The sequence below is a fragment of the Paroedura picta genome, chromosome 1, assembly GCF_049243985.1.
Source record: "Paroedura picta isolate Pp20150507F chromosome 1, Ppicta_v3.0, whole genome shotgun sequence".
In the NCBI taxonomy this organism is placed as follows: Eukaryota; Metazoa; Chordata; class Lepidosauria; order Squamata; family Gekkonidae; genus Paroedura; species Paroedura picta.
The window spans coordinates 2,917,073-2,941,294 of record NC_135369.1 but is presented as its reverse complement, the minus strand read 5'-3'; the positions used below and the strand labels follow the sequence as shown (position 1 = coordinate 2,941,294).

The window sequence follows — 24,222 nt, the reverse complement described above, 5'->3', positions numbered from 1 at the left end:
AGAAATTCTGTGGAGTCTAGGAGCAGACCCTGGGGAGGGGAGAATTTGAACGGGGAGGCAGCTCAGCAAGGCTGTGACTCCAGAGGGTGCCCATGTGACCCGGAAGTGATGTCATCACGTCGGGGTGACGTTCTGGTGTTTGGGCAAACACTCTATGGTAAATTTGGCTTCTACCATAGAGGTTTTGCCCCAAATACCACAGCGTTGCCCCAACGTCCAAGATGTGATGACATGGGCAGTGGCTGGATCTCCCTTGTTTTTTGAGTATGTTGCCCCCATTGGCTAGCTTAGTGGTGGTGGGGCAGGGGGACCATCTAACAGTGGACCCTTACCTCCACCAGGAGGTCAGGAAAGCCCTAAAACTGGGGTCCGAGGTCTGGACATCAGACCTCCCTGCAAGGAGGCTACTCTACTGGTGAACTTTTGAGCCCATGTCATATCTGACTCTTTCCTTGCATGGAGATCATCCCCAGGTATGAAAACTGTGTCCTGCAAATACAACCCTGGGTATGAAACGGACTGCTACAGATCACAAAGAGCTCCTGCCGACATGGGCGGGAGGTACGTGCCCTGAATTCGAAAATCCGTTCATTTCCTTCATGGCTGGATCATAGAATTATTGGAAGGGACCTCCAAGGTCATCTAGTCCAACCCCCTGCAGAATGCACAAAACTCACAACTACCTGCTCACCCACAGGGACCCCAATTGCATGCCCGGATGATGACCCCAGGGTCACAAACATGGCCAAAATGTTTGACATCGTAATGGAGCTGTTTTTCCCGTACTCCCAAGATGAACTCGGAGAGGGAAGAGACAGTCAATGTGACAAAGAACCTTCATGGGCCCTCAAAGAGTAAGACTTCCTCTTTCTCAGGTTGCCACTCTCCAGGCGGGGTCTGGAGATCATGCCGAATTACAACTCTTATCCGAATCCTGAAGATCACACAGACAGACCTTAATTTCGGTCATAGACCAGCAAAAGAGCAGGCGTCCTGAAGATCCATTCCCCTGGAGAAAATTTCTGCTTTGGAGACTAGGCCATTCATTCATTCATTCATTCATTCATTCATTCATTCATTCATTCATTCATTCATCGACTTTTATTTTATTGCATTAGGGTGTTTAGGGCTGATCCTGCGTTGAGCAGGGAGTTGGACTAGATGGCCTGTGTGGCCCCTTCCCACTCTATGATTCTGTGATTCTATGATTCCACCCAGTCTCAGACCCCAATGCAGCCCCCTCCCAAATTGTGGACCAATTCCAGGGGGGACTCCAGGCCCCGCCTGGAGGCTGGCATCCGGAGTTCAGGAGGCAGAGGCAGCCACAGTGAGTGACAGGAAGTGCCTTCCCCCCCTGCCCTGGGCCCATCCTTCCCCGTCCTTTTCCAGCTGCTGCTCAAACCGGCCCGATGAGAAACAGCCCCTGGAGTGATTCAGAGTATTTGACTTATGAGGGCTGCTCAGCTCATGTCACTCTGCCGGCTTGCACAGTTTCCCCCGCCGGCTTTGTTGTTCGGTTGATTTCTTTTCTTTCCTTGTTACCATTTTTATTCCCCCCCCCTCCCTAAGCCACGCTGGGGTTCCCATTTACAGAATGGGAAGGCCGTGCTGAAATGCTTGGTACGCCAATAATTCAACAACGCTGGACCGCCTTGCCAAAGACTCCTGAGTCCCACAAATGGGTGCGAACTCTGACAAACACAAGTGTGTGTTTTGGGAGAATGGAGCTTGCAGAAGGGCCCCCCTCTCCCGGGGCTTGGCCTGGAGTCACCGGCCTGGGAGCGGAACCCGAGACAAAGGGAATGCTAATAGCTCTTATTCACTGTGGATGCTTTCTGGAAACCCTCCAGTTACTAAGAGGAGGTCGACAGCTCTGCTGAAGCATCCGTCGGTGCTTGGGTGACCCTTAGGGGTGATACCGGGACAGCACCCGGAATTTATTTATTTGTTTACTGTTTTGATTTATTGCCCACCACTCTCATAACTGGCTCGTGGCAGGTTACAGTTTGTCCGTGTTAAAAGCCCCATTAAAACCCCAGTAAAGCCATTCCGGACATTCATCCATATATAAAACAGACTCCTAAGACGTTTAAAAAGGCATGGTGATCTACAACCCACTAATCCCCCAAAAATCTAGTACAGCAGTAGGAGGAGGGAGCGTAGATCACATCACAGGGGCTTATGCTCTTAACACTGGGAGCCCCATCAGATATTCCTTGCCTCGCCAGCCTCAACCATAGACCTGGCGGAAGAGCTCCACTTTGCAGGACCTGCGAAATGCTGAAAGCTCCCACAGGGTCTGCGGCTCCTCTGGGAGCTCAGGGGTGGCAGGTTACAGTAGATGAGCGATTGGGATGTGAGTGTCCTGCATAGTGCAGGGGGTTGGACTAGATGACCCATGAGGTCCCTTCACACTCTATGATTCTAGGATTCCACCAGGTAGGGGCCAGGATTAAGAAGGCTCTGACCCTGGTTGCAACTGGGCCTCCAGCCTTCAGAGATCAGTCCCCCTGGAGAGAACGGATGCTTTATGTTGGCATTTGCAAAAAAATTGGCAGTGTGCATGATTCAACAGCATATGAAGGACATCCCACACAGGGCATCCAAGGAAATTCATATTTAGTATAGTTAGAAAACAGGGGGGGGGGTTTCATCAGGAGCAGCAACAAGGCCCATCCAATACAGCAAAGTGCCCACATGACCCAGAAGTGACATCATCGCATCCCGGACATCAGGGCGACGCTCTGGTATTTGGGCAAAAGCTCTATGGTAAGTTTGGCTTCTGCCATAGAATTTTTGCCCAAATACCAGAATGTCACCCCCGGCCCTCTGATGCAAAGGCAGGTAAAGGTAAAGGTAAAGGTATCCCCTGTGCAAAGGGTCAAAATAACCATCCCATCGACCAGACTTGGGTATATCTGCCCTCCGTTTCCTGTTTCTCGTTAAGCTAGTTCCTAATCCCGCATTGTTTAGTAAGAGAGTTCCGTGTGTCAGCAATGCCTGAAGAAGTATTTTTCTTTCATCTGCTTGGAACATATGTCTCTTGGTGCGTTGGAGGGTATAGAATTCTATGTATTATTATGAGAGAGAGAGAGAGAGAAAATTCCTTCTATGCCACTCTATCAGACATGTATTCTATATTTTCTTTATTATATTTTAGTCTACTGTTCCATCCGTGATAGGGAGAGCCAGCCTCTGGGTGGGGGCCTGGGGATCCCCTGGAATTACGGCTCATCTCTAGACCACAGAAATCAGTTCCCCTGGAGGAAAGGGATGCTTTGGAGGGTAGATGCAGGCATTGTACCCTCCTGTCCTAACCAGGTCCCTGTCCTAACCAGGCTCCATCCCTAAATCTCCAGAGTTTCCCATTCGGGAACTGGCAACCTTATCCCTACTCAATGAGCATAGAGACTCTTCTGTGTCTTCAGCATACATGCCCCACCTCCTTCATATTTGGTCTGCAAAAATACATCCAGTGAACCTCATGGTAAGAGGACGGATTTGAACTCGGATTTCTCTAGCCCTAGTTCAGTGCTTTAACCATTGTGCTTCATTGCCCTTTTGAAGGTTCGTTTTGTTTATCCCCCTTGGCCAGGGCTGGATGTGTTCATTTCACTACTTAGATGATATGCCTACTTGTCAATTGATCTCACTGAAGTAATTTATTCTATTCCAGTCAAATAAAATCTGTTGGTTAGAGATATGGCAAACGGTTGAAAATCTGGATCAATGCTAAATATATTTACAGTGTGCTTGTCTCGCAGAATCTTACATGATATACCTGCTTTATTTGTAGACAGCTTATCTCACTGAACTAATTTTGTTCTATTCTGGTTTACAGAATGGTCTAGAAAGGTGGAGGGGGGGCAGGCTGAAAGTCAAACCAGGAACCTGAAGGCTGAGTAAATGAAAAAAATAAAATAAAACACAAGTATTGCTTTTATAGTGTGGATAATTACATAATTAAAAATGACTTACAAAGAAGAAAAGTTGGGTTTATACTCTACATTTCACTACCCAAAGGAGTCTCAAAGCAATTTACAATCACTTTCCCTTCCTCTCCCCACAACAGACACCCTGTGAAGGAGGGGAGGCTGAGAGAGCTCTGAGAGAACTGCTCTGTAAGTACATCACTATCAGGGCTGTGACGAGTGCTGTGGGGAGAGGAAGGAAAGGTGATTGTAATATGCCTTCAAACTCCCACATACATGATGCTGAACAAGCTGGCCATCTGTGATAGGGAAAGGACTCTTTCATAGAATTATAGAGTTGGAAGGGACCTCATGGGTCATCTAGCCCAACCCCCTGCACTATGCAGGACACTCACAAACCCTATCACTCATCCACTGTCACCTGCAACCCCCTTGAACTTCAAAGAATCAGCCATCAGATGGCCATCCAGCCTCTGCTTAAAAATCTCCCAAGATGGAGAACCCACCACCTCCTGAGGAAGCCTCTGACTGTCCGCTCTGACTGTCAGGAACTTCTTCTGGATGTTTAGAAAAAAATTCTTTTGCCTTAATTTCATCCCATTGGTTCTAGTCTGTCCCTCTGGGGCAAGAGAGAACAACTCTGCTCCATCCTCCATATGGCAGCCTTTTAAATACTTGAAGATGGTTATGAGATCCCCTCTCAGTCGTCTCCTCTCCAGGCTAAACAGACCAAGCTCCCCCAACCTTTCTTCATACATTTTGGTCTCCAAACCCCTCACCATCTTTGTTGCCCTCTTCTGGACACGCTCCAGTTTGTCAACATCCCTCTTCAACTGGGGTGCCCAAAACTGAACACAGGACTCCAAGTGAGGCCGAACCAGAGCAGAGTAAAGCGGCACCATCACCTCCCGTGATCTGGACACGATACTCCGTTTGATACAGCCCAAAATCCCATTTGCCTTTTTAGCCACTGAGTCACATTGCTGACTCATGTTCAATGTATGGTCTTTGAAAACTCCTAGATCCTTTTCACACATGCTACTGCCAAGACAAGTCTCCCCCATCTTATATTGGTGTATTTGGTTTTTCCTTCCTAAATGCAGAACTTTACATTTGTCCCCATTGAACTTCAGTTTATTCTGTTTATTCAGCCCACTTCTCAAGCCTTTTTTTGATTTCGCTTCTCCCTTTCTCCTTTCCCTCTCCGCACATGGCCTTCCATGAGGACACAGGTCCCTCCTGTAAAGACAAATGCCTTCAAACTCCCACACACATGATGCTGGACCAGCTGGCCATTTGCGAGAGGGAAAGTACTTTTTTAGATTAGGCTTCTCTCTCTCTCCTTTCTGTTGGAATCTGGATGTGAACTGAATCTACTTTAATAAATGTTAGTTCACCTTGTTTGCAAAACAATTCTTGGAAGGTATCTTTACTGTATCACATTTCTAGGACTGTGCAAACTCTGCTAAGTTAAATAAACACCCCGATAAAAATATCCTGACACATAATTAAATGACAACCAATTATATCTCATTTGCCCACATTCAATGGCAGCTCAGAAGTCTGGACAATCAAACAGAAGATCTTAAAAAACTAATGAACAAATCAGTGTATGAAATCACTTCCCAAAACTGACAGAATAGGCAAGATCTGCCATGTGCACAATTGGGCAGACTATAAAGGGTGTCTTGCAAGGGGCATCGGAGGAACTTCCTGATGATTTTCAAATTAGCTCCCCCAGTCTCCTGGTTGGTTCAATGGGAGATTTCTTGATTTTTGAATAGACTTACTCCCTGCAGCAGCAGCAGCGGAAGATAAGTTGTTTTTTATACCCTGCTTTACTCTTATCAGAAGGAATTTCAAAGCATCTTACACTCTCCTTCCCTTTCCTCTCCCCACTACAGACACCCTGTGAGGGAGGGGAGGCTGAGAGAGCCCTGAGATTACTGAAGAAGAAGAAGAAGAAGAAGAGTTGGTTCTTAGATGCCGCTTTTCTCTACCCAAAGGAGTCTCAAAGCGGCTTCCAGTCGCCTTCCCTTTCCTCTCCCCACAACAGACACCCTGTGAGGGAGAGGAGGCTGAGAGAGCCCTGAGATCACTGAAGGAGAAGAAGAGTTGGTTCTTATATGCCGCTTTTCTCTACCCAAAGGAGGCTCAAAGCGGCTTACAGTCGCCTTCCCTTTCGTCTCCCCACAACAGACACCCTGTGAGGGAGGGGAGGCTGAGAGAGCTCTGAGATTACTGAAGTAGAAGAAGAAGAGTTGGTTCTTCTATGCCGCTTTTCTCTACCCGAAGGAGTCTCAAAGCGGCTTCCAGTCGCCTTCCCTTTCGTCTCCCCACAACAGACACCCTGTGGAGTGGGTGAGGCTGAGAGCCCTGAGATTCCTGCTCGGTCAGAACAGCTTTATCAGTGCTGTGGGGAGCCCAAGGTCGCCCAGCTGGCTGTACGTAGTGGAAGAGGAGCAGATCAGATTAGAAGTCAGCATTGCAGGCTCTGATAAAGGAGGATGCCTGCAGTCAAAGGTTAACACAGAGATTCAGGTGCGTAGCCGTGTTGGTTTCCTTCTGCTACTGTAGACAAGGGTTAACTGTTAGTTAGGTCTCTAAGATCTCTCTTTCTCTCCCGCTCCACGGTAGTTTCTCATCATAAAACTATTGTATTCTTTAAGCAGCCTGGTGCTCTGCGTTTTCGGCATGTTCAAACCCCACCAACAAAAGCAGATGTCAAAGGTACACCGTTTGCATCCCCCTACTCCACCGGAAGTTCCTGCTAAAGAGGGGGGGCCCTGCTGAGAAGGCCCTGGGGCCAGAGATGGCAACATGGATCGCTTACATCGTGGGAAGATTTGCGTGAAATGACCCAAAACACCACACTTCCCGGTCGCATGGAAAACACCACACTTCCCGGAAAATTCAGAGGGGGACATAAAAGCCAGGCTCTCAGCATCTCAAAGAAGGCAGCTCAGTGGATTTCGTCCTGCGTGGGACGGAGAGGCTCTTCCTGGAATGACGAAAGCCAGAAAAGGAGCCGAGGGGAAAGAAACTGAGCAGAGAAGGGACGTCTGTGAAGTGGCTCCTTTTACTGCAATGTTGGAGCCCAGCATGGACTTCAAACACTCTTTGTGGATGATTCTACCTTCTCTGGGCTTGAGGATAAACCCAAGATGCGCATCAGGCAGTGAAGACATAACTGGGCGGCACAAACAGACCCTGGGGTGGAAGCACTGCTTCTCGCACAAACACAGGCACAAATTCTGAGTGTGTCCTTAAAGATGGATCCAGAGAACAAGGCATCTATAGAAGGAATCCTCAGTGCAGACGCATCAAGCCAGCATAGGAATCGTAGAGTCCTAGAATGGGAAGGAGCCACAGAGGCCATCTAGTCCACCCCCTGCTCAGGGCAGGATCAGCCTCCACCATCCAGGAGAAGGATCTGTCCAGCCGCTACTTGAAGACGGCCAGTGAGGGGGAGCTCCCCACCTCCTGAGGCAGCCCATTCCATGTCTGAACTACTTGGTCTGTGTCAAGCATATTACCCCCTTTTTTTGCACTGGCTCATGGAGGTTGTAGTCCTATGAGGAAGTTGCCTATTGTCCCCTAGGCAACTGCATGATTGTCATCCTGCATTAGGACCAATAACTCATTTGTTGGGCTGGCTTCAGTCTTCAAGGTGACACGGTGAGAGTCTCATTGGGGAAGGGTTTGATCAAATGAGGTCTCAGATAGTGGATCGGCTTCATTTTGAGATTCTCTGTATTCTTCCTTTAGTGCTATCAAGTGGTGTCCGTCGTAGGGTGACCCTATGAATCCTTAACAGCCTCACTTTTCTTCCGTTAGGTCTTCCCCTGTTCATTCTGCCCTTTTTGCCACCCACAAGACACGCACACCCATCCCCTTTATGCCTAAGGATCAAATTGCTAGTAATTCACTTCTGTACTTCCTTATTTAGGTGATCTATAGGTCACTTTTCTCATTGGGACGTCTAAGATTACACAGTGCAAGTCTGCGAAGGCTGTCTAATAAGACCTCTGATACATGAAAAGTTTGGATTACGAACGGAAAACCAGCACCTGATCTGTTAACAACCCCAAAGGGTAGAATTATATAGGCAGATAACAAGACCCCAAACCCATCCCTTTTATTGAACGGCTACATCATAACTTGCTGCTCAGACATTCAGGGGAATTATGTTCCCTCTGTCTGCTCTCCCTGCCCTGCCTCAAACACTTTGGTTTGAGATATTGTCACTTTGTGTGCAAAGATATTGTCACTTTGTGTGCAAGAGGTTCTGGGAGGGAAAGAGTTAAGGGGATTTGCTCACTCCGGTATAGAATCATAGAATCATAGAGTTGGAAGGGGCCATACAGGCCATCTAGTCATAGAATCATAGAATCATAGAGTTGGAAGGGGCCATACAGGCCATCTAGTCCTAGAGTCATAGAATCATAGAGTTGGAAGGGGCCATACAGGCCATCTAGTCCAACCCCCTGCTCAATACAGGATCAGCCCTAAGCACCCTAAAGCGGTATGCTGGCAGTTGGCCCTAATTTTTCATCAATTGGAGCAGGGGTAGCCAAACTGTGGCTCTCCAGATGTCCATGGACTACAATTCCCATGAGCCCCTGCCAGCATAGTTTGGCCACCTCTGGGTTAGATGTTGAGCCTTCTGTGTTTTATCTCAATTCTGTGGGCAGACACCAATACGTCATGTAAGATGTGCTTCCACTTTTGTTAATAAAATGTCTTTCTCTGGTGACCATCGGAGTCTGGTCATCTTTGTCATTTGCTTGAAAGGCATTTCCCCCCCTTAATGGGAAACATGAAGAATCAGGGATACTCCGAAAAAGCACCTGTGCTTCCATGACAAATGATTTACCACCCAATACGTGGGACGTCAATCTTATTCTTGCTGTTTTTGGCTGGACAGCCATGTGTGTTTCATGCTACAGTTTCTTCTAAAGGCAGCTGGGAAAATTTTCCAGCTTAGATCTTAAAGGCATCACTTAAACGGACCCATAATGGGTGTTTTAATGGGTTATTGTATATTTTATTGGGGTTTTAATGGGTGTTTTAATGAGTTAATATTGTGTTTTTTAATGTGACCTGCCACAAGCCACCTTGCTGAGAACGGTGGGATATAAATCACAATATAAATCACAATATATATAAATGAAATAAATTAAAATAAATGTGGCCAGGGAGGAAGTGCGCAGAAGCCAAAGTTTGACAATTCAGACACTTTAAATGCTGCAAGAAAAGAGCAAAAACCCCAAACAACCCTGAGGGGGGGGAGGGAGAATAAAAATGACTCCCATTTCATTCCCCGGCACCAGGTGGGCGAGGGGGGAAGATGCCATCTGGAGACGATCCAGGCACGGGCGTTGGAGGGCGGCATGGCTGGCCGGCTTCTCTCGCCCGCGTCTTGATCGCAGCAGGCTGGCAGACTGCAGTTCCCTCACTTTCTCTTTGCGGGGGGGGATCCATGCGCAGATCGGCAGGTGGGGGGAACTTCAGTGCTCCCCGGCGTTCCTCGTGGATCCAGCTCTCGACTCAGCCCAAGAGGCTGGAGGACAGGCGGCCTGAGTGGTGAGAGCAGAGAGCTACATCGGTTGGATTTCCGCTCACCTGGCAACTGCAGGCACGGGAGCCTTGCCGTGGTGTCGCCTGCAGAAAAGCTCAGGGGCTGGAAGAAATCCCCCATGAGTAGCAGAAAGCCAAGGAGCCACATGGATTGGAACATTCCGGGGGGGTTGGGAGTCCGGTCTGTGGAGGGGAGAGACCTCAGTGGGGGGTGTTGCCATAGAGCAGGGGTGGCCAACATGTGGCTCTCCAGAGGTCCATGGACTGCAATTCCCATGAGCCCCTGCCAACTGTGGCTCTCCAGAGGTCCATGGACTACAATTACCATGAGCCCCTGCCAACTGTGGCTCTCCCAAGGTCTGTGGACTGCAATTCCCATGAGCCCCTGCCAACTGTGGCTCTCCAGAGGTCCATGGACTGCAATTCCCATGAGCCCCTGCCAACTGTGGCTCTCCCAAGGTCCGTGGACTGTAATTCCCATGTGCCCCTGCCAACTGTGGCTCTCCAGAGGTCCATGGACTACAATTACCATGAGCCCCTGCCAACTGTGGCTCTCCCAAGATCCATGGACTGCAATTCCCATGAGCCCCTGCCAACTGTGGCTCTCCAGAGGTCCATGGACTGCAATTCCCATGAGCCCCTGCCAACTGTGGCTCCCCCAAGGTCTGTGGAATACAACTACCATGAGCCCCTGCCAACTGTGGCTCTCCAGAGGTCCATGGACTGCAATTACCATGAGCCCCTGCCAACTGTGGCTCTCCCAAGGTCTGTGGAATACAACTACCATGAGCCCGTGCAAACTGTAGCTCTCTAGAGGTCCATGGACTACAATTACCATAAACCCCTGCCAACATGCTGGCAGGGGCTCATGGTAATTGTAGTTCATGGACCTCTAGAGAGCCACAGTTTGGCCTCCCCTGTCATAGATCCAAAAGTGCAGCATCTGAAGTTGCCAGCCTCCAGGTGTCAACAGGAGATCACATCAAAATCACAAGATGTCATAGTCCCATTGTATACGGCACTGGTCAGACCACACCTGGAGTACTGTGTGCAGTTCTGGAGGCCTCACTTCAAGAAGGACATCGATAAAATTGAAAGGGTACAGAGGAGAGCGACGAAGATGATCTGGGGCCAAGGGACCAAGCCCTATGAAGATAGGTTGAGGGACTTGGGAATGTTCAGCCTGGAGAAAAGGAGGTTGAGAGGGGACATGATAGCCCTCTTTAAGTATTTGAAAGGTTGTCACTTGGAGGAGGGCAGGATGCTGTTTCTGCTGGCTGCAGAGGAAAGGACACGCAGTAATGGGTTTAAACTTCAAGTACAACGATATAGGCTAGATATCAGGAAAAAGTTTTTCTCAGTCAGAGTCGTTCAGCAGTGGAATAGGCTGCCTAAGGAGGTGGTGAGTGCCCCCTCACTGGAAGTCTTCAAGCAAAGGTTGGATACACACTTTTCTTGGATGCTTTAGGATGCTTAGGGCTAATCCTGCGTTGAGCAGGGGGTTGGACTAGATGGCCTGTATGGCCCCTTCCAACTCTATGATTCTATGATTCTAGGAGATCTCCTGGGAGGATAACTGGTAACAAAGATCAGTTCCCGTGGAGATAATGGTTGCTTAGGAAATGGGACTCTATAGCATTCTAACCCCTCCCCCATCTCAAACCCCGCCCTCTCCAGGCTCCACCCTGCCCCAAATTGCAGGGATTTCCCCGCCAGAGTTGGCAACTCCAGTTACGGCAGCAGGGTGCATGGGCCTGGAAATTCCACAGGTGCAGCTCTCCTTGCCGCAGCTGAACTCTTCTCTGCGCCCGTTTGCAGTCCTGTAGCTATGACGTTCCCAGCTCTTATTCTGGGGCCCCGTTCCACAGCTCTTGTGTAAACTGAGTTTATTAGGCCCTTGACTCTTCTCTCTAAGAGAGGGGGCTTAGAGGAGGAAGAATGGAGATCTGGAATGATTGTTTGCGGGTTGCGAAGAAGGGGAAGGTCCCATCTCTTTCAGAGCCAGTGTGCTATAGTGATTTCAGTAAGGTCGCCAACTTCCAGGTGGCAGCTGGAGATATCTGATCTTAAGATAGCAATCACCCCTGAGAATATGGCTGCTGGGTTTTTGGCACCCCGCATTTTACTGCCCGAACGAGTCTCCAACCGGCTTACAATCCCCTTCCATTCCTCTCCCCACAAAACAAACTGCGAGGTAAGTGAGGCCAAGAGAGCTCTGAGAGAACTGTGACTGGCCCAAGGTCACCCAGAGGGCTGCATGTGGAGGAGGATTGGGAATCCAACCCAGTTCTCCAGATTACAGGCCCCATCTCATAACCATGATGCCACGCTGGCTCTGGACCGGATGGCGTCAGACCAGGCTAAATTCCCTTCCTCCCCAAACCCCACCCTCCTCTGGCTCCACCCCCACCCCCACCCCCACGCCCTCGACATATTTTACAACTCACTGCTGGCCTTAGGTTCAAGTCTCAGAGTATGACCAGTCTGCACACAATAATGTACTTTCAATGCACTTTAGAACTAGATTATCCTGTTCCGCACAGGAAAATCCAGCTGCCAAAGCACATTGAAAGTGCATTATCCTTTGTGTGCGGAATGGGCCCTGGATTTGAATCCCTAGTCAGCCAGGGAAGCGCTCTGGATGAACTTCCATCAGCCTAGCCTGCCTTGCAGGACTGTTGCGAAGAGAGCTCTGGGAGAGTGGCTACACACTTCCCTTGAGAGCCTTGGAGGAAAGCTAGGATAAAAAGTTGCTCCGGAAGAACATTTCAGATTACATTTACGGAAAGTACTGGCTACGAAATACCTTTGGAATCCAAGGTATTTGTTGCAGGATTTACAAAAAAAAAAAAATCACATTGGAAGCAACGAGACAGAATTAATTACAAACTTAATTGTGGTTGCCGGCACGTGCGTTGCAACATGGAAGCCGAAAAGACCACACTTTAATTAAAAATTGGCATTAACTAATGACGGGTATTAGAAGTTGGGCCACCGGATATGGGGTGGGAAATCCTTGGGGATTTGAGGGCGGGATTTTGCACAACGCTGGATTTAGGGGGGGAAAGGAACTCAGCAAGGTATAATGCCCTAAATCTGGTGTGGCCGAACTGTAGCTGTCCAGATGTCATGGACTACAATGCCCATGAGCCCCTGGCACCCCTGCAAGGTCAGTTTCACCAGGGGAACTGCTCTTAGTAGTTGGGAGATGGATTCCAATAGGAGGGGTATCTTCAGGTGCCACCTGAAAGTCTTCACCTAGGAGTTGCCATAGAAACATAGAGTTGGAAGGGACCTCCTGGGTCATCTAGTCCAACCCCCTGCACTATGCAGGACACTCACAACCCTCTCGCTCATCCACTGTCACCTGCCACCCCCTTGAGCCTTAACAGGATCAGCCTCTCTGTCAGATGGCTCTCCAGCCTCTGCTTAAAAATCTCCAAAGATGGAGAACCCACCACCTCCCAAGGAAGCCTGTTCCACTGAGGATTTGTTCCAAAATTTTGCCAGCTAAAGATGTTAACCTGACAGGTCAGTAGTTACCTGGATCCTCCTTTTTCCCTTTCTTGAAGACGGGGACCAGATTCACCCGCCTCCAATCATCTGGCACCTCACCTGTTCTCTAAGAAGTGTCAAAAATAATGGACAGAGGTTCAGATATTAGTCTAGTTCAGCAGTGGAAGGGGCTGCCTCAGGAGGTGGGGAGCTCCCCATCACTGGCCGTCTTCAAGCAGCGGCTGGACAGATCCTTCTCCTGGATGCTGGAGGCTGATCCTGCACTGAGCAGGGGGTGGGACTAGATGGCCTCCATGGCCCCTTCCCACTCTAGGATTCTAGGAGTCTAGTTCAGCAGTGGAAGGGGCTGCCTAAGGAGGTGGGGAGCTCCCCCTCACTGGCCGTCTTCAAGCAGCGGCTGGACAGATCCTTCTCCTGGATGCTAGAGGCTGATCCTGCACTGAGCAGGGGGTGGACTAGATGGCCTCCATGGCCCCTTCCCACTCTAGGATTCTAGGAGTCTAGTTCAGTAGTGGAAGGGGCTGCCTAAGGAGGTGGGGAGCTCCCCCTCACTGGCCGTCTCCAAGCAGCGGCTGGACGGATCCTTCTCGTGGATGCTGGAGGCTGACCCTGCTCTGAGCAGGGGGTGGACTAGATGGCCTCTCTCACTCTACTATGCTTTACAGTCCACCTTCTAAGCATCCATTTTCTCCAACGAAACTGATCCATCTTGCCAGGAGACGGGCTGTAATTCCGGGGGGCTCCCAAGGTCCCCCCTGGAGCCTGGCATCCCTAATGACCAGCCAGCATCTCTCGAGTGTAACCGAATTTCCTGTCACCTGGCTGAGCCCCACCGGTGCTTAAATCTGCCTCCTTCCACCAACTGGCAGACCGACCGCCAGATGCCAAGTCTTTATCATGCGCAGGACAGCATCGGAATGCGCCCCTCACACATCTGTTCCGGGGCTCAGGAAGACATAAATAGCCCTGCTCTGGCAGGAGAGAGTCGGTGCCATAAATCCACCCCCCCTTGCCACCTGGTGGGCCAGTTGGTGCCCCCCTGCCTGCCTCCGCGCACAGGGGAATGAAATGCCAGAGGCGGCAGGAAAAGGAGCAGGACCCCACAGGTCAGTAACTGCTTCCCCAAAACACTTTGAAGAAGATGCACCTGTCTTGTTTTCCGTTTGTCTGTGAGGAAAACACTTAAACCCCCTCAAAGAATTGAATCCAGAAACCCAAAAGGATAAGGGAATGTGAACCTGAGGCCTAATATTATGAATTCAACGCCCAGTTTGTTAAAATGTTCAAATATATGAAGACACATGTATTTATTAAGAAGTTAGTTAAAAACACTGTAATACCCTCACATATAAAATCAATCCATAAGGTACCCAACTAGGATTAAATTAGCTCGACCAAATGCATTTCGGCACAACTGAAGAGAAGTACTGGATTTTATGTTCAGGTTTTCCCTGATTGAAGGAGTCCCCAAGTGACTTTCCCTTCCTCTCTCCACAACAGACACCCTGCAAAGTAGGTGGGTCTGAGAGGACTGATCTGTGAGAACAGACCGATCAGGACTGTGACTGACCCAAGGTCACCCAGCTGAATGAATGTGGAGGAGTGGGGAATCATACTCTATTCTCCGGATTAGAGGCTGCCACTCACAACCCTCTCGCTCACCCACTTTAACCTGACACCCCCTTGAGCCTTCCCAGAATCAGCCTCTCCGTCAGATGGCTCTCCAGCCTCTGTCTAAAAATCTCCAAAGATGGAGAGCCCACCACCTCCCGAGGAAGCCTGTTCCACTGAGAAACCACTCTGACTGTCAGGAACTTCTTCCAGATGTTTAGACGGAATTTCTTTTGAATTAATTTCATCCCAACTCTGCTCCATCCTCTATATAGCAGCCTTTAAAATATTTGAAGAAGAGCCTCTTGTGGTGCAGGGTGATAAGGCAGCCAACATGCTGTCTGAAGCTGTCTGCCCATGAGGCTGGGAGTTCAATCCCAGCAGCCGGCTCAAGGTCGACTCAGCCTTCCATCCTTCCGAGGTCGGTAAAATGAGTACCCAGCTTGCTGCTGGGGGGTAAACGGTAATGACTGGGGAAGGCACTGGCAAACCACCCCGTATTGAGTCTGCCATGAAAACGCTGGAGGGCGTCACCCCAAGGGTCAGACATGACCCGGTGCTTGCACAGGGGATACCTTTACCTTTAAATACTTGAAGATGGTGATCAGATCCCCTCTCAGTCGTCTCCTCTCCAGGCTAAACAGACCAAGCTCCCCCAACCTTTCCTCCTACGTCTTGGTCTCCAAACCCCTCACCATCTTTGTTGCCCTCCTCTGGACATGCTCCAGTTTGTCTACCTCCCTCTTCAACTGGGGTGCCCAAAACTGAACCCAGGACTCCAAGTGAGGCCGAACCAGAGCAGAGCAAAGCACTCAGTGGACTATTAAAAACCGGAACATTACAGAGCTGAGTAGCCATCTCAAACACCCTTATGTGATGCAGAAAAGAAACTCACCCAAATATCAGGACACAAGTTCTCTCTGGCACCTGGCTCACAGTGGTGTGTGTCTCACCTCTTATCCTATAACGAAGGTTGGATAATTATTACTATCTGGATTTGAGTAACATTTTAGAAATTATTTTCCCCCTAAAAGACTTACTGAGCGACTGCAGGAGGTATTTTTCTAGCATCTCCGGAGCCTCCATGTCCTTAACAAGAAACAGTTGGTAAGGGAGACTTGGCCCCTTTGAGCAGGTGTCTTGCGAGCTCATTAGAACATTTAAAAGGATACGCACATTTATGTCATCAATCACAAAATTACAAAAGTGTCCCCATTTCCCAGGACCTGTTCAGACTATAGATATGTTGATAACCTGGGGATTAAAAAAAAAAAAGAACTTTCTGCCTGTGATGAACATATCTGTAAATCATAATGCTCATCCTGACTCCCCGCGTTATTCAACATATTCATAAATGACTTGGATGAAGGAATAGAGGGGGTGCTTATTAAATTTGCAGGCGATACTAAACTGGGAGGGGTACCAGACACACCAGAAGACAGAATCAGGATACAGGATGATAATGATAGGCTGGAAAACTGGGCTAAAATGAAAAAAATGAATTTCAATAGTGAAAAATGTAAAGTTCTCCATTAGGTAGGAAAAATCATATGCATCAGTATAGGATGGGGGAGACTTGTCTTGGCAGCAGCATGTGCGAAAAGGATCTGGGGGTCTTAGTAGACCAGACACTGAACATGAGTCAGCAGTGTGACTCGGTGGCTAAAAAGGCAAATGGGATTTTGGGCTGTATCAAACGGAGTATCGTGTCCAGATCACGGGAGGTGATGGTGCCGCTTTACTCTGCTCTGGTTCGGCCTCACTTGGAGTCCTGGGTTCAGTTTTGGGCACCCCAGTTGGAGAGGGATGTAGACAAACTGGAGCGTGTCCAGAGGAGGGCAACAAAGATGGGGAGGGGTTTGGAGACCAAGACGTAGGAGGAAAGGTTGGGGGAGCTTGGTCTGTTTAGCCTGGAGAGGAGACGACTGAGAGGGGGTCTGATAACCATCTTCAAGTATTTCAAAGGCTGCCATGTAGAAGATGGAGCAGAGTTATTTTCTTTTCCCCCAGAGGGTTGGACCAGAACCAATGGATTGAAATTCATTTGAAAGAATTTTCAGCTTTACATCCGGAAGAAGTTCCTGACAGTCAGAGTGGTTCCTCAGTGGAACAGGCTTCCTTGGGAGGTGGTGGGTTCTCCATCTTGAGAGATTTTTAAGCAGAGGCTGGAGAGCCATCTGACAGAGAGGCTGATTTTATGAACTTAGTTAGATTGTGGGGAGGTCATTGTTGAGTGTCCTGCATAGTGCAGGGGATTTGACTAGATGACCCAGGCGGTCCCTTCCAATTCTATGATTCTAAATTCTTTATGAACCTCCGGAAGAAGTTCCAGAATTTCCGGAAGAAGTTTCTCAGTGGAACAGGCTTCCTCATGAGGTGGTGGGTTCTCCACCTTTGGAAATTTTTAAACAGAGGCTAGATAGACATCTGATGGAGAGGCTGATTCTGTGAAGGCTCAAGGGGGTGGCAGGTGACAGTGGATGAGCGAGAGGGTTGTGAGTGTCCTGCATAGTGCAGGGGGTTGGACTAGATGACCCAGGAGGTCCCTTCCAAGTCTGTGATTCTATGACGTTTCATGAGGATTTTCAAAATAACACTAAATGTTCCCATTCCTTGCCGCTGTTCTTGGAAGTGTGTTACGGGGAGTTGTCATTGTTGCACCTGATTCAAGACCTGTGCTGAACAATACAAGTTCTTACAGTTCTGGTAGTTTGACCTACATACCATATTTAGGTGAGTTTCATTTATGCATACATTTTATGCATAACAGAAGGGTGTTTGAGATGGCTATTCGTATCTGTAATGTTCTTGTTTTTAATCGTCTACCGGATGCTGCTGAAGAATATGAAGAAACAAGTTGTGTTAGACCGGAATCCAGTTCAGCGTCAATTACAGAGATCCCGGCAATTGCCTGCCAAGGACTGCATAATAAACAGGGCCCTTCAGTTTTGATTCCCATATTCTTGTATTATTGCATACATGATCTGTGTCCACACAAACTGTCTTTTCGCTGTTATCTTCTTTGTGTGCTCCTGCTGTTTGAAGAAGACTCTTAACCCCTGCACCACACTGAAGTGTTGGTTTATTATACCTCCCTTTTTACCACCTTGAGCTAGCTGCAGTTCTCTTAGAGCTGTTCTCGTGGAGCAGTTTTCAAAGCAGATTCCAATTGCCTTCCTTTTCTCTCCCCACCATAGACAGCCTAGGTAGGTTGGGCTGAGAGAGCTCTGAGAGAACTGTTCCGTAACAGCTCTAAGAGAACGGCGGATAGCTCAAGGTCACCCAGCTGTCTGCATGTGGAGGAGGAGCAGGGAATCAAACCTGGCTGTCCAGATTCGTGTTTCCAGTGGGCAGGCATATATTGATTGTAAAATACAATCGCTCCAGACATAAAATAATTATTATCACAATAGAACAGAAGAAGCAAGCTCTACTGGGTCTTTTATCGACTTTATCCTCACAACATCCTTGTGAGGTAGGTTAGGCTGAAAGAATGGGACTGGACTGAAGGTGGACAGGGGCTGCAGTCGGGTACAACAAGGCCCCCCTCCTCCAAAACTACACTTTTCTCCAGGGGACGGATCTCTGCAGCCGGGAGATGAGCTGGAATTCCGGGAAAGATCCAGCCCCCACCTGGAGGTTGGCACCCCTGGGGCTGAAGTCCGCCCCCGTGTACTGGCAGAGCCCATCTGCCTGTTGCGTCTCCCTCTCCCTCTCCCTCTCCCTCCCACTCCCCACCCCCCCCAAACACACACAAACACACACTCCTTGCTGCTATTTTAATCAACTCCGCGATTTTCTTTTTCTCATTTCCAAGGTTATGAAATAATTTGTTTCCTTCGAGCTCGTCGGCACAAGTCGGAAATTGAGCCTCCCCCACCCCAAAATGGCTGGGAGGGGGGGCTTGCTGCTTCCTCCCCCAACGCAGAGAGGCCTCCCTGGTAACCGCTGGCATCCTTCTAGCAAGCTGCAGCGGTTGAGAGCCACGGCTTCTAATCTGGAGAGCCGGGTTCGATTCCCCCCTCCTCCTTCATAAGCAGCCCGCTGGGGGACCTTAGGCCAGTCACAGTCCTGTGAGAGCAGTTCTCTCAGTGCTGTCTCAGCCTCACTTACCTCACAGGGTGTCTGTTGTGGGGAGAGGAAAGGGAAGGCAACTGTAAGCCGCTTTGAGACTCCTTTGGGGAGAGAAAAGTGGCATCTAAGAACCAACTCTTCTTCTTCTTCAGTTCTCTCAGAGCTCTCTCAGCCTCACTTACCTCAAACGGTGCCTGTTGTGGGGAGAGGAAGAGAAGATAATTGAAAGCCACTTTGAGACTCCTTCGGGCAGTGAAAAGGAGGGTATAAAAGCCAATTCCTCTTCTCTTCGCTCCACAAACTTTGCTTGCCAGTCCAGCGTTAAGGTCTGCTCCAACCCAGTCATGGGCTCTGTCTCCCCCTCCCCATTGTAGCTCTAATCCAGTGGAAGGGAGCCTCTTCCCAGAAATTTAGAGGGCTTCTTACAGAGGAGATTACTCTGACAGCTGGAGTCCGGGCCTGCCAATTGCATCCGCTCCTGTTCAATTCATCTCCATTGTCAGACGTTACGGTCTCTCAACAAACCTGATGCCTCACGTTAATCCGTCTCCCACTGAGTCCGGCCCTCCGTTTGTTGAGGCAGCGACGCTCCAAAGCCTGCGGTCAAAGTTTCAGAGAACTAATCACAAGCCGACGGGGGTTTGTGGCAGAACAAGATCCCTTCAGCCTGCAAACTCTATTCCGCTAACTCCTGGAAGAAGAAGGAGAAGAACTTTATATGCCGCTTTTCTCTACCCAAAGGCGTCTCAAAGTGGCTTCCAGTCGCCTTCCCTTTCCTCTCCCCACAACAGACACCCTGTGAGGGAGGGGAGGCTGTGAGAGCCCTGATATTACTGAAGAAGAAGAAGAGTTGGTTCTTATATGCCGCTTTTCCCTGCCCGAAGGAGTCTCAAAGGGGCTTCCAGTCGCCTTCCCTTTCCTCTCCCCACAACAGACACCCAGTGAGGGAGGGGAGGCTGAGAGAGCCCTGAGATTACTGAAGAAGAAGAGTTGGTTCTTAGATGCCGCTTTTCTCTACCCAAAGGAGGCTCAAAGCAGCTTACAGTCGCCTTCCCTTTCCTCTCCCCACAACAGACACCCTGGGAGGGAGGGGAGGCTGAGAGAGCCCTGAGATTACTGAAGAAGAAGAGTTGGTTCTTATATGCCGCTTTTCTCTACCCAAAGGCGTCTCAAAGTGGCTTCCAGTTGCCTTCCCTTTCCTCTCCCCACAACAGACACCCTGGGAGGGAGGGGAGGCTGAGAGAGCCCTGAGATTACTGAAGAAGAAGAGTTGGTTCTTATATGCCGCTTTTCTCTACCCAAAGGCGTCTCAAAGTGGCTTCCAGTTGCCTTCCCTTTCCTCTCCCCACAACAGACACCCTGGGAGGGAGGGGAGGCTGAGAGAGCCCTGAGATTACTGAAGAAGAAGAAGAGCTGGTTTTATATGCTGCTTTTCTCTACCCGAAGGAGGCTCAAAGTGGCTTCCAGTCGCCTTCCCTTCCTCTCCCCACAACAGACACCCTGTGAGGGAGGTGAGGCTGAGAGAGCCCTGAGATTACTGAAGAAGAAGAAGAGCTGGTTTTATATGCCGCTTTTCTCTACAAAAAGGAGTCACAAAACGGCTTACAATCGCCTTCCCTTTCCTCTCCCCACAATGATACACTGTGAAGTAAGTAAGGATGAGAGATCTCTGAGAGAACTGCATTTAGAGCAGTTTTCTCAGTGCTGTGGCGAGCCCAAGGTCGCCCAGCTGGCTGCATGTGGGGGAGCAGGGAATCAAACCCAGCTCACCAGATTAGAAGTCCACACTCCTAACCACTACACCAAGCTGGCTCTCCCAGCTTTCCAAAGGGCTTTCCAATCTTTCTCTGAGGAGTAGTTGAAGTTGTGAGTTCCTGCATTCTGCAGGGGGTTGGGCTAGATGACCTTGGATGTCCCTACCAACTGTATAATTCTATGATTCTATTTTCCTGCCACCGCTGACCGTTACATGGGATTTCCCACACAGAGAGTCAGATTCTCAGGTTTCCTTCCCCAATACCTGGCCTAGCTTCCATACCCCCTGCTGCCCAGGCCCTGAACCCCCCAGGGAAAGTTAATTTTTGTTTTCGCCCCGGGATGCCAGCATTACCACCCTTCTCTAGCGCTCCCGTCTTCCATTAGCCTTTCCGAGGGTCTAAATGGGACGGAGAACCACTACCGGCATCCAAAATGATAAAAGATTTATTGGAAAGGAAATGTTTGCAAGCATCGTTTCGGCACAAGGCAGATGAGCACGAGATTGCGAAAGAAATAACTTAAAACGCGTTCCTTCTATCCTTCTCACTGAAACATGTGCTATCAGAGGGTAAAAATAGAGCAGGCTCCTTACTTAAGAATCACAGAACCATAGAGTTGGAAGGGGCCATACAGGCCATCTAGTCCAACCCCCTGCTCAACGCAGGATCAGCCCTAAGCATCCTAAAGCATCCAAGAAAAGTGTGTATCCAACCTTTGCTTGAAGACTGCCAGTGAGGGGGAGCTCACCACCTCCTTAGGCAGCCTATTCCACTGCTGAACTACTCTGACTGTGAAAAACTTTTTCCTGATATCTAGCCTATATCGTTGTACTTGAAGTTTAAACCCATTACTGCGTGTCCTCTCCTCTGCAGCCAACGGAAACAGCATCCTGCCCTCCTCCAAGTGACAACCTTTCAAATACTTAAAGAGGGCTATCATGTCCCCTCTCAACCTCCTTTTCTCCAGGCTGAACATTCCCAAGTCCCTCAACCTATCTTCATAGGGCTTGGTCCCTTGGCCCCAGATCATCCTTGTCGCTCTCCTCTGTACCCTTTCAATTTTATCGACGTCCTTCTTGAAGTGAGGCCTCCAGAACTGCACACAGTACTCCAGGTGTGGTCTGACCAGTGCCGTATACAATGGGACTATGACATCTTGTGATTTTGATGTGATGCCCCTGTTGTAAAGGTAAAGGTATCCCCTGTGCAAGCACCGAGTCAGGTCTGACCCTTGGGGTGACGCCCTCTAGCGTTTTCATGGCAGACTCAATACGGGGTGGTTTGCCAGTGCCTTCCCCAGTCATGACCGTTTACCCCCCAGCAAGCTGGGTACTCATTTTACCGACCTCGGAAGGATGGAAGGCTGAGTTGACCTTGAGCCGGCTGCTGGGATCGAACTCCCAACCTCATGGGCAGACAGTTCCAGACAGCATATCGCTGCCTTACCACTCTGCGCCACAAGAGGCTCACAAGAGGCCCCTGTTGATACAGCCCAAAATGGCATTTTCCTTTTTTACCGCTGCATCACACTGCCTGCTCATGTTTAGCTTACAATCCACAAGTACCCCAAGGTCTCGTTCACACACAGTGCTACCTAGAAGCGTATCCCCCATCCAGTAGGCAGTAAGAAGTGACCAAATTTCTCTGAAGCCTCATTCCCTCAAAGCGTTCAGCTGAGCACATGGACCTGCTCGAAGTGCCTGGGCTTGGCTCTCCGGTTGGAGGTCTTACTGCTCTGGCTGAATAAGAAACTCCTTCCTGATGCTAGGAGATTTTATTGCCTCTCTGGCTCCACCTACATTGGCCACGTCACGCTGGGTCAAAGCAGCATATCTTGCCCCCCCCCCCCACAGGGCATCTCCTTCCCATAGGCCAGGGCTGATACTGGAGCAGCTCCAAGGCTGAGATTAGGAGCAATAATGGAGCTTGTACACCATTTTGTGGGAAAGCATAGTATAATGGTTACGAGCAGCAGACTCTAACTGGAGACCCAGGTTTGACTCTCCACTCCTCCTCCACATGCAGCCAGTTGGGTAAAAGCTGCCCATTTATCCCGGTTTTTGCGGGACAACCACACAGGAAAGCATTTTCTAGTTTGTTCTGCATGTGGACACACACTCACAATCACTTCTGAACCATGTTTTAATTTCTAAAAGACTCCCACCTGTATTTCAGCCTTTCTCTATCTAGAGCAGGGGTAGTCAAACTGCAGCCCTCCAGATGTCAATGGACTACAATTCCCAGAAGCCCCTGCCAGCATTCGCTGGCAGGGGCTTCTGGGAATTGTAGTCCATGGACATCTGGAGGGCCGCAGTTTGACTACCCCTGATCTAGAGCTTTCCCCTACAGGTCTAAGTTTAGTGATACTCATACTGTTAGACTCATCCTGCTTGTGAAATGCCTGCAAATTTACAAGATGGGAAAATTAAGCGATAATAGTATTTGTACACCATTGAAAGGGAAAGAACCTGTAGCATGCTTCTAAAATGGCTACCTGAGTAAATAACAACTTGAAATATCTCCTGTTTAGAAAAAAACATGCATAAAACTGACCCAAAAGAACAGACCAGCCATGCCCCATGCCAAAAAAGGAAATTTTGGTACAGAACCTCTACTCTGATCCCTCGGAGAAAAATTGGAGGGAGGAAAAGATGCACTCACAGCATTCAAAGTAAAGCCCTACCTGCTTGGCTTCAGTGAAAATTGAAAGTAAGTTGTGCATGCATAATAGACCAGAAGGCAGGGGTAGTCAAACTGTGGCCCTCCAGATGTCCATGGACTACAATTCCCAGGAGCCCCTGCCAGCATTCGCTGGCAGGGGCTCCTGGGAATTGTAGTCCATGGACATCTGGAGGGCCGCAGTTTGACTACCCCTGCCATAAGGTCTAAGTCTAGCTGTATCTGAAGATGTGAGCAGAGACCCCAGAAAGCTCTTCCTTTGCCACAAATATTACCAGTCTGGAAGATGCTCCAAGACTCTGGTTCTTTTCACCTGCTGCAGGCAGCCTCACACGGCTGCCCGTCAGAAGAAGTGAGCCATGACTCAGATTTTGGTAGTCTTGAAGGTGCTATTGGACTTGGAATGCAGGTTCAAACCCAGGTTCAATCCCTGCCAACTCAGAATCACAGAATCATAGAGTGGGAAGGGGCCACACAGGCCATCTAGTCCCACCCCCTGCTCAGTGCAGGATCAGCCCTAAGCATCCTAAAGCATCCAAGAAAAGGGTGTATCCAACCTTTGCTTGAAGACTGCCAGTGAACTCCATTTAAACTCTATTTAAAAGGAGCATGTAGGAGGTGATGTGAAAGACCTCTGTCCAAGGAGCTGCTGCCAGTCTGAGTAGACAATACTGACCTTGATGGACCAAGAGTCTGATTTAGTAGAAGGTGAATTCTTGTGTTTATTGAGTTTTCTTAGATTTGCAATATCCAGGAGCAACCACCAGGTGTCACTATCTTACTCTTCGAATTCTGCTTTTTCTCACTGGTCGAGATCTAGAGATCAATAGGAGAAAGATCATTTTAAGGCCAGAAGTACATGTTTTGGTAATTGGGCTGATGTTCCTAAATTCTTGTTTATTATGTACCGATCAGGCTGCTAATTCCCAGAACGGCCTGGAGACCTCTTGGAATCCCTTGGTATTTAATTATTTTTTGATGTATTGATATTTGGATATATTTTCCATCTTCTCTCTGTGGACTCAGGGTGGATTATATCAAAGATAAAATTACATTAAAAACAGCTTTTGAAA

At 49.0% G+C, this 24,222-nt stretch overlaps 1 protein-coding gene across 2 annotated transcripts in view; it reads right to left on the bottom strand.

Moving 5' to 3' along the window:
• Positions 1-23,841, bottom strand: part of SEMA6C (semaphorin 6C) — a 218,665-nt gene extending 194,824 nt beyond the window's left edge. The window contains exons 1-2 of one of the 2 annotated variants that reach the window (XM_077319870.1): positions 23,826-23,841; positions 15,535-15,600 (exon numbers count right to left, since the gene is read on the bottom strand). The gene's annotated coding sequence lies outside the window, so the exon portion shown is untranslated. Of the gene's footprint in view, positions 1-15,534; positions 15,601-15,679; positions 15,954-23,825 lie in introns of those variants that run through there. The other variant, XM_077319859.1, reaches the window with a different exon arrangement.
• Positions 23,842-24,222: the final 381 nt, after the last annotated feature.